Genomic DNA, 11,017 nt, shown 5'->3' on the forward strand with positions numbered 1-11,017 from the left:
ACCTGTCGCATATATTAGATACATAATGTGGTGTTGTTGTAATAGTTGTCAGGTGGATAGACATGGGCTAGATGGAAAACAATTCAATTTTCAATTTCACAATTTAGGGCAATGTATGTACAGGTAAGAATTCATCATTGCACACTACACAGTGCTGTAATCACCTTGTCTTTCAGAATTGACAAGTATATGCAGAATATGTTACACAATGTGGGATATGTGTAACTGTATGATTTTCAATAACTACTGTAAATTTTAGAGAGTGATGGAAATGGAGGCAGATGAATCTGCACACATTTTTGTGTATGTTGATGATGCAGGATTCAACTTTACCAAAGTCAGGAGACGTGGCCACAGAGCCACTGTTGATGTGCCGGGCCAGCGTGGAGGGAACTTTACAATGTGTGCTGCTATATGTGGGAATGGTGTACTCAGCCACATTCCCATCATTGGGCCCTATAACACACAATGTCTCCTCAGTTTCCTGGAAACTCTTTACAGGGATATCATTCCTGAGAATGTGGGGGTCTGGCAAGAAATGACTTGCCAATGCATGTTATAATTTGGGACAACTTAAGTTTCCATCATTTGAAATACAGTCAGGGAATGGTTTATTGTCCACCCACATTTTTTGATGGAGCTTCTCCCACCATACTCCCCATTCCTAAATCCCATTGAGGAGTTATTTTCTGCATTGAGATGGAAGGTCTATGTTCACCGTCCTCATGACCAATTGTCCTTACTGGGTGCAATGGATGCTGGTTGTGAGGATATCACAGCAGATTGCTTTAGGGGTGGCGGCATCATTTTAAAAGATTTATCCCATGTTGCATTGCAAGGGAGGATACCGGGTGTGATGTAGATGAAATGCTGTGGCCAAAATGTCAAAATGTATTAAGAATTATTATTTCTAAAATGCTTTATAAAAAAGTTATATAGGTGGCAAATCTCATCTACAGCTATACATGTGGATATACAAACCTAAAATAAAAATATGAAGTATCCAGTTTTGTGGAAGGTTAAAATACAATTGAATAATGGCTTGACGTGAATAATGAGGAAAATAATAAATATTGGGGAAAAATAATAATTCAGCCGGGAATCGAACCGTGAATCTCAACTCTTGGCTGAAAAGGTTACTCGAGGTCACAAAAGCCTATACGCGACTGGCCTCCGCGTGACAGGCGGAGATACTGTCCATTATACGAGGAAGTGCCTTCAGAAACAACATTTCACTAAAACGGTTAAACAGACATAAATACAACGAATAACCGACAATAACACAACTATGTTAAACTGTAACGAGAAACAAATCGTAACAGAACATGTAGCGTAGCCGTTACTTTACTTTTTCTTTCAGTTTGAGCACATTAAAGCTGCAGATTCGCCACAATCAAAGACTCCGCAAAAAGACCAAATTATATACTTTAGCATTCGCTACTACACAGCAGTAAAACTTTCTGGAAGACTGATTCACGTTTACATGCTCAGTAATAATAATGGACATCAACAGTTATAGCCATTAATTATCCATCCATCCATCCATCGTCAACCGCTTATCCTGTGTACAGGGTCACGGGGGCTGGAGCCTATCCCAGCTAACATTGGGCGAAAGTCGGGGACACCCTGGACAGGTCGCCAGTCCATCGCAGGGCCATTAATTATATTGTTACAATAATATGCTATTGTAAAATCAATAAATATACTATCTGCATTAATAAATAATTATTCCAAATCTGATTTGTACATCTGTAAGAAGCCCCACATTTAAGTAGGGCATAAAAAAATGTAATACTCATATATTGTTTGTAGCGAATCTGCAGCAGCTTTAATGTTCTAAAACTGAAAGAAAAAGGAAACATAACAGTAGGCCTCCATGTTCTGTTTTGATTTGGTTTTTTTTCTCGTTACAATTTAAGTTTCTAAGTGTTATTATCGTTTATTCGTTGTATTTATGTCTGTTGCCGTTTTTGTGAAATGTGTTTCTATCACTTGAACTCAGTTTGCAAGACCATCATTAGTTTTTACTAAAGATGTCTGTGGGGATAAATAAAATTAGTATAAGTAAAATGTGTGATGATGACCTGTTTAATCTTCGGGCTTCTGTCGAAGAAAAATGTAATATTTTATTGAAGTACTCGTCAGGTATTGCAATTTGTACAGAGAAGTATAATTGTGTGGCAGATGTGGGTGGATTAAATTTTGTGTAAAATTATCGATTAATAGTCGTTCATATGTTCATTTAGTTTGTGTTTGCTTTAAGGTTTGTGTGGCAGTCGACCAAAACAATAATTCTCCCGTCGGGGAACCGAACCCCGGTCTTCCGTATGATACTAACGACAGTGTACAGTATCTACGCCTGTCACCCTGAAGACCGGGGTTCGATTCCTCGACGGGGAGAATTTGTTTAGAAATTATTATCTAAAAGGTCAACGTCAGAGTGTGTAAATCTTCCTCTTTACTCTTGTTTTGAGGAAACAGCTAATGGCTTAATGCATATACTGCCTTGAAAGTTTACTACAAATACTCATTTTGATCCTCCCTCAGAAATATTTAGGAAAAAAGCGAGTGATTTCCAGTTCAAAGACAGTTGTTGGTCTTATAAACTGAGTTCAAGTGTGAGAAGCACAACCAAAGAATCCGCAAAAAGACCAAACTATATACTTTAGCATTCACTAGTACGCAGTAAAACTTTCGGGAAGACTGCTTCACGTTTATATACTCAGCCATAATAATAGACATCAATAATAATAGACATTAATTATATTATTACAAAATTGTGCAATCATAAAAACTATTTATAATAATACAATTAACATTTCTTAATTATTATTCCATATCTGATCTTCACATGTGAAAGAAGCCCCACAATTAAGTGGGGCATCAAAAATTATTTAATACTCATTGTGTTCCTCCCCACGGAAATCTTTAGTAAAAGGCGAAAGATTTATGCGATATGAAGAGAAACATGAGTGTACTGACGAAACAGAAATACAAGCAGATACTCGAGTGAGTGAAACACATTTCACAAGAACGGTTAGTGACATTATGGCAGTCATACAGAGTATATATAACATAAACAACAGTAATGCGTTTATAATTAGAATGATACCACCAAACTGCAAACTAAACGACTAATAAATGATAAATAAAATAAAAATAAATACTTTGCGAATTAAAACGAGCAACATTGCATTGTGGGTACAGGCTCAACGTCCGGTTTGATCACCCGCTTCCAACACACACCAGAGCCCTTCTATCGAGGCGAGCATACAAGATTAACAAAGCGAGGCTAAAAGCTGCGGTCACATATATATTATGTGGGCGGTACACTGGCGAAGCTATCAGATATTTTTAATTGTAATATATGGAGGAGATGCTTCAGTATGCTGAATAAACTGTTTTTTTAGGAAACAGTTATATATTTTTTTATTATACAGATAAAAGTAAAACATTATTGAATCTGTCTACAAACCAGTAACGCTGCCCCATAATACACAAAAAGAAAAGAGATAAATAACTATGTAAAGTCCTTGGAGACCACCGATTTGGCCACTCTGACCATTTACCTTTTAGATAATAATGTAAAAAAGAAATATTTCTCCCCGTCGGGGAATCGAACCCCGGTCTTCCGCGTGACAGGCGGAGATACTGTCCACTATACTAACGAGGAACTGTCTACAAGTGTTTACCGGAATTGTAGTAGGCCCGGTTATAGTAAATGTATACAGTAAAAGTCCCCAATGTACCCGAAAATGGAAAATAAGTACATCCTCATCAATACAGTATTTCAGACTACAGGCCAGCACTCAAGCGGGACTCGACGCAACAGAGTGCGACTCGGACGGTAAATCACTCGTGTGTGCGGGAGAATACAATTATTCGCGGGACTTCAGCAAAATAGAAATATTCAAAAATAAAATATATACAAATAAATACATAGTAATTCATCAACTGCACAAGAGCCTTTTCTCCGCTGAACATCGACGGATCCTCTGTGAAGATCGTCAAGAGCACCAGATTCCTTGGTGTTCACCTGGCGGAGAACCTCACCTGGTCCCTCAACACCAGCTCTATTACCATTGCCTGGTTTGGGACTTGCACCGTTTCAGACCGCAAAGTCCTGCAGAGGATAGTGAGGACAGCTGAGAAGATCATCGGGGTCTCTCTTCCCTCCATAGACATTTACACAAAACACTGAATCTGCAACCAGCATTGTGGATGACCCCACACACAAACTCTTCACCCTCCTGTCATCTGGCAAGAGGTACCAAAGCATTCGGGCCCTCATGACCAGACTGTGTAACAGCTTCTTCCCCCAAGCCATCAGACTCCTCAATACTCAGAGACTGGACTGACACACACACGTGTCCTGAGTTGCACTTTAATTATTGTCACGTTATACCTGGCTGCTACCTCAATAACACCATCTCATAGTATGTTATGTTTACATTTGGCATTTTTAGAAACTGTCATTTTTTTTGCACTACTGTGTACTGGTCGGCGGCGCATTGTCTCTCACGGTGTCTATTGTCCGGTTCATTTTTAGTAAAATTGTAGGCCTACTGTCCTGTACTTTTGCACGTTTTCACGTGCACTTTATATAGGCATGTTATTTAGTCTGTCTAGTCTCATGTGGTTCTGTGTTTGCACTATGTTGTTTTATGTAGCACCATGGTCCTGGAGGGAATCTTGATTCACTGTGTACTGAACTAACTGTATATGGTTGAACGACAATAAAAACCACTTCATTCGCTACAAACAATCAAGAATCCGCAAAAGACCAAATGATACACTTTATCACAAGTCGTTCACTAATAAACTACACTGCAGAAAAAATGTCCAGACTTCTTCACGTTTCCATACTTTAACGATTGATGACATCAACATTCGCTATTTAAAGAGGACGAACATATTCTCATACTAGCCTATATTTAAATCACACACACTAAATAATTTTTTTTTACATTTATAGGAAGCCCTACAATTAAGTGGGGCATCAAAAATTATTAAATACTCATTGTGTTCCTCCCCACGGAAATCTTTAGTAAAAGGCGAAAGATTTATGCGATATGAAGAGAAACATGAGTGTACTGACGAAACACAAATACGAGCAGATACTCGAGTGAGTGAAACACATTTCATAAGAACGGTTTCTTAAATGATGGCAGTCATAAAGAGCATATACAACATAACTGACATTAATTAGTGTATTATTAGAATGATACCAACAAACTGCAAACCCAATGACTAATAAATAATAGGAAAACAATACTTTGAAAAGTGAAACGAACAACATTGCATTGTGGGTACAGGCTCAACGTCCGGTTTGATCACCCGACTCCAACACACACAAGATGGATACAAAGGCGAGGAGACCAGATATTTTTAATAGTTGTCTATGGAGGAGATGCTTGAGTATGCTGAATATACTGCTTTTTTTTTTTTTTAGTAATGAGCTTACCCACTGTCCAACATGTTTTACACCACACAATCCATTTGAAGTGAACTGTGTATAGTTTACTACGCTAGAATGAATGTTTTATAAAAAAAAAAAAAAAAAAAGATTCTCGGACAATTCTGCGACAGCAAGATGTCAATTTACGGCTCTCCCCATACATTTGAATGGATATCCGCAAACAGTGACTTACTGTCGTAACACGCTAGTTGACCGTTTACTCTGTGCTATAAACGGAGTTTGACATCTAAGTACAAACGTTCTTCGCAACAATTTAGACACACAATCTCCAGCATTACCAAGCGAAATAAAGCACCTTAAATTCATACAGAATTAAAGTTTCTATATAAACTTAAATTATTCAAAAGAGCAAAACGACAAAAAGCACCGAGATTCTATGAATCTGTTCCCAAACCCATAATGATGCCTCACAACACAAAATAGGTAAAGATCGTCAAGGTAGAGACACAGCCTTCGTAAAAACAAACAAAAAAAGTTGTGAGGAACAGCTTTAATACCAACATTTAAGATATTCGTATTATTACGTGATTTTATCAAATATTAGTATTATTACGTGACTTTATCAAATAAACTATATTTTAACAACAAAACAATGCGGTATATTCGTATGTGAGGTGAGAAGAGTAAAAGCATTTTTCTAACAGTCGAGCGCAGGAACCAGCAGCCACATTCCCATCACTATCGTTCAGTTACTGAAGCGATCCCCAAGTGGTGATGGACAGTATTGTACTACAGACAAACACGATTCAAGCCAACAATCGAAGCCATAACATTATTATTATTTTTTAACAACGATTAATTAAGTTAGCAAAATTTCATACAAACTCTTCACATCACCTATTTTGACCTTGATTCCACCAAATACCTGCTGTTCCATCGCCGTTCCCCACACACAATCACTGAAGTTTACGACACTATCAATTTTGTGAAATCACCATTAAAATTCTCAATCCGTGTTAACCAAATTCCAGCTTCGCCATCTTCTTAAAGTTCAACAGATGTCACGCGTTTTACAAGTCTATCTTTTCAATGAGGAACAGGGTTCACAAATCTCACCTTCAACACATTAAAAAAATGGCAGAAGAGCTTCACCTACAGGTCCTTATTTTTGTGGTCTAATGAGGCCACAATTAGCGTCCACACCATTTGCTCCGTGATATGCATGTTTTCCAATACAATTGTAAAATATTTGTATAAATAAATAAACACATGAAAGCAGTCAGGGATTTAAAAATATATATATATAAAGTAAAGAGAAATGAATAATAACAGGCATTTGACCTGGTCCTCTACAAGCCCATCAGCCCCTGCTGCACACAGTTGTATAAAACATTCACAGGCACAAGAGTCAGTAGCCTACCTTTTTGTCACACTTCAACTTTTATAACATCATATCAATTTGCATTTTTAAACTACACTTGTGCTAAAATATGCTTATTAATTGCAAAATTGTAAAGTAGTACTAAGTGAAATCTGAATTTGCGATGGATTTTTTGAACAAAGTGTGGAATGGTTTTAATAAACACTTTTAGAGGAAGTGTTCTGACCATATGAATACTTACCAGAAAAAAGCACTTGTTCTTGCACACCAATTGAACCCAAACATTCTCATACAGTACTTCTATATTTTCTCCATGCTTTCCATAAAGTTCCTGTAAGAGAAAATGTAATGTGACTGCTTTAAAAAAAAAAAGAAAAACAAGAACAATTGCTTCAAACGCAGCAAGACAAATTTGGAAATGGTCTTTACGGGTCAGCATTTTTTATGCAACTTTTACCATTATATGTTTACTTCTTAATGACATCATGCATGCAAAATTAACGTTCAGGCATTCTGTGAGTAATAAATGCTTAAAAAGTGGCACAATTCATACACACAATAAAATTGGTAGAAATGTTGTTGCAAAAGGATAAGTATTGTTAGTTTTTCTCAATAGCTTTGGCACAATCGTCGAATAACTATTAAACTTCATCAAACTATATGACTAACTATATGAACATTAGGTCATTTGTTCACAACTATAGTCATTTATAATTGCTTTGGCACAAAATGCATTGAGTAAGCCTTGTAGATCAAAATAGTTTGCATTCATTTGCTATTGAATGATATTACTCTCAAATGCAATTATACATGTTTATTGTGTGAATCCCTACATGCTTAATAGAACAACCAACAATCACAATAACCTGTCGCATATATTAGATACATAATGTGGTGTTGTTGTAATAGTTGTCAGGTGGATAGACATGGGCTAGATGGAAAACAATTCAATTTTCAATTTCACAATTTAGGGCAATGTATGTACAGGTAAGAATTCATCATTGCACACTACACAGTGCTGTAATCACCTTGTCTTTCAGAATTGACAAGTATATGCAGAATATGTTACACAATGTGGGATATGTGTAACTGTATGATTTTCAATAACTACTGTAAATTTTAGAGAGTGATGGAAATGGAGGCAGATGAATCTGCACACATTTTTGTGTATGTTGATGATGCAGGATTCAACTTTACCAAAGTCAGGAGACGTGGCCACAGAGCCACTGTTGATGTGCCGGGCCAGCGTGGAGGGAACTTTACAATGTGTGCTGCTATATGTGGGAATGGTGTACTCAGCCACATTCCCATCATTGGGCCCTATAACACACAATGTCTCCTCAGTTTCCTGGAAACTCTTTACAGGGATATCATTCCTGAAAATGTGGGGGTCTGGTAAGAAATGACTTGCCAATGCATGTTATAATTTGGGACAACTTAAGTTTCCATCATTTGAAATACAGTCAGGGAATGGTTTATTGTCCACCCACATTTTTTGATGGAGCTTCTCCCACCATACTCCCCATTCCTAAATCCCATTGAGGAGTTATTTTCTGCATTGTGATGGAAGGTCTATGTTCACCGTCCTCATGACCAGTTGTCCTTACTGGGTGCAATGGATGCTGGTTGTGAGGATATCACAGCAGATTGCTTTAGGGGTGGCGGCGTCATTTTAAAAGATTTATCCCATGTTGCATTGCAAGGGAGGATACCGGGTGTGATGTAGATGAAATGCTGTGGCCAGACAGAGAGAGATTGGAAGACCCATGAGGCTGATGCCTACATATACAATGTTAGCAATTGGACAATATTACATAGTGGGTAACTATCACACTTTCAAAGTACACCGTCATTTGACAAGATGTCTTTGCATTTTGACTGTATGGGTCTAAGCAATGATAAACAAACCTTTTGTTTTGATGACAATGATTTCTTCATTGATGGATTTATTTACATTTGAAACATGAGTTAATTCTTTTGATTGAGTAAACACCTTTTGCAGGTCACATAGAGTGGTGTGCTTAATGTACCACGTATTGCGAGGATTCTACTAAGAGTTTTGACAATTGTAAGTTTGTTTCAGTAAATGTGCCAGATTGATTGAGAAAAACTGTAATATTGCTGCTGCATATGTAACTGTAATGAGTGAACTATTGCTAAGTTTTGACAGTAGAGGGTGTAATCTGTTTAAATTTGGGATTGTGTGAAGTAGCAGATTCACCCCACCCCAAAGCAGTCTGCAAAGACAAACTGAGCTCTGTTTCGACTGTCTGTCTGGTGATATACAAAGCGGGATATCTGGGATCATATTTAGCAGCCGCAGGTCCTGAAAACACATTATAATTTGAGTAGTATTACTGTAGTACGTGCAATTTAATTTGACATAGATAGGATGAACTATATAATTACTGGCTAACAATTAAAAAAATTGCATCCTCTTGGTTCTCTTACTCGGCAGTGTAGGACATTTTTGTGGAGACAAACTCAGCATCATCCACTCCAGTTCTTCATCCTCTTCCATCTCTATGAAATTACACAAATATATTAGTTGCCTGTAATAATCAATATAAAATACATTTTTTAAAGTAAAGTTTACTGACATGGTAGTTTAGAGGCAGAGCTTGAAGGAACAAGTTGCCTAGCAGAGAGAGTTGATGGTGAAGGGGCTTCTACAGTCAGATGGTACATTTTACTTCCAGGAAAACAGTTCTTCCCCATTATAAAGGCAGTATTCCCATCAGCCCTGATATTCCAAACCTTCCTCCAACTGTCTTTTGCTTGTGCTTCAAATACAACTGAACTGTCATCCTCTGACAAAACTGCTACTGGATCTGGCCTTTCTGACAGATATCAGTCAAATATCCTTAATTTCCTCAAAGCTTTTTGAATACTCAAGAATGGACAGGAGGCTATCCTTGCAAGGACAATCTGGGTTGAACTGCCCAGACTGTTCATCCATTTTAACCTTACTGGACAGGTACAAAGTGTAGCCAACATCATTCTCCAATAACCACCTAAAAGATTGACTACATTGTAAATCTCAGGAAATATTTTGTGAAATAAAATAATTTTGGGAATGACAATGATACCCAAAAAGTTATTCATTATGTTTTGTAAATTTAAATGTAGGGTTTTTGACCCTTTTACACATTAATTATTGACTGTAGGCTTGTGTTGTTTCAGCATTTATCTAATGTTACGCATACAAATGACATCAAATACCACATCAAATTGATCATCTACATTCATTAAAGATTTCATAATAGATGTAGATAAATGAACAAACATTTAAATTTACAAAAAATTCGACTATAGTCCAATAAAATGAAACATACAACTGTATGTTTTTGTTTCCCAAAATGTCATTTTTTATTAGATCAAAGTAAAAAATTATTGAATCTGTCTCCAAACCAATGCTGCCCCAAAATACACAAAAAGAAAAGAGATAAGGAATTATGTAAAGTCCTTGTAGACCTCCGATTTGCCCAATCTGACCAATGACCTTTCAGATAATAATGTAAAAAAACAAAAGCATATTTCTCCCCGTCGGGGAATCGAACCCCGGTCTTCCGCGTGACAGGCGGAGATACTGTCCACTATACTAACGAGGAACTGCCTACAAGGATTTACCGGAATTGTAGTACACTCTTTCCAGTTATTCTAAAGGTGCCCAATGTACCCGACAGAAAATGAGTACATTCTCGTTAATACAGTATTTCAGACTACAAGCCAGCACTCAAGTGAGACCCGACCCAACTGAGTGCGACTCGGAAGGTAAGACACTCGTGTGGGCGGGTTGCGGCAGAATACAATTATTCGCGGGACTTCCGCAAAATAGAAATATTAAAAAAATCAAATATATACAAATAAATACATAGTTATTCATCAATTTCACAAGAGCATTTTCAGTACAGTGAAAACGCTAATAGAGTCTCTACTGAAAAATACACTAGTAACATAACAACCGGTCTCTGAATGTGGACAAAACAAAAGAGATGGTTGTTGACTTTAGGAGAGCCCAGTGTGACCGCTGAACATCGACGGCTCCTCTGTGAAGATCGTCAAGAGCACCAGATTCCTTGGTGTTCACCTGGTGGAGAAACTCACTTGGTCCCTCAACACCAGCTCTATTACCAAGAAAGCACAGCAGTACCTCTACTTTCTTCGAAGGCTGAGGAAAGCACATCTCCCACACCCCATCTTCACTACGTACTATA

The 11,017-nt window shown here is 37.4% G+C and overlaps 4 non-coding genes across 4 annotated transcripts; all 4 read right to left on the bottom strand.

The window, feature by feature from the left end:
* Positions 1 to 2,862: 2,862 nt before the first annotated feature.
* LOC127624471 (U5 spliceosomal RNA) lies at positions 2,863 to 2,976 on the bottom strand. Its single transcript, XR_007968175.1, has one exon. It is a non-coding gene; the product is annotated as a U5 spliceosomal RNA (small nuclear RNA).
* Positions 2,977 to 3,601: 625 nt separating this feature from the next.
* Positions 3,602 to 3,673, bottom strand: trnad-guc (transfer RNA aspartic acid (anticodon GUC)). Its single transcript has one exon. It is a non-coding gene; the product is annotated as a tRNA-Asp (tRNA).
* Positions 3,674 to 4,978: 1,305 nt separating this feature from the next.
* LOC127624483 (U5 spliceosomal RNA) lies at positions 4,979 to 5,092 on the bottom strand. Its single transcript, XR_007968186.1, has one exon. It is a non-coding gene; the product is annotated as a U5 spliceosomal RNA (small nuclear RNA).
* Positions 5,093 to 10,339: 5,247 nt separating this feature from the next.
* Positions 10,340 to 10,411, bottom strand: trnad-guc (transfer RNA aspartic acid (anticodon GUC)). The gene has a single exon. It is a non-coding gene; the product is annotated as a tRNA-Asp (tRNA).
* Between the last annotated feature and the right edge of the window lie 606 nt (positions 10,412 to 11,017).

The sequence above is a fragment of the Xyrauchen texanus genome, chromosome 30, assembly GCF_025860055.1.
Source record: "Xyrauchen texanus isolate HMW12.3.18 chromosome 30, RBS_HiC_50CHRs, whole genome shotgun sequence".
Lineage (NCBI taxonomy): Eukaryota > Metazoa > Chordata > Actinopteri > Cypriniformes > Catostomidae > Xyrauchen > Xyrauchen texanus.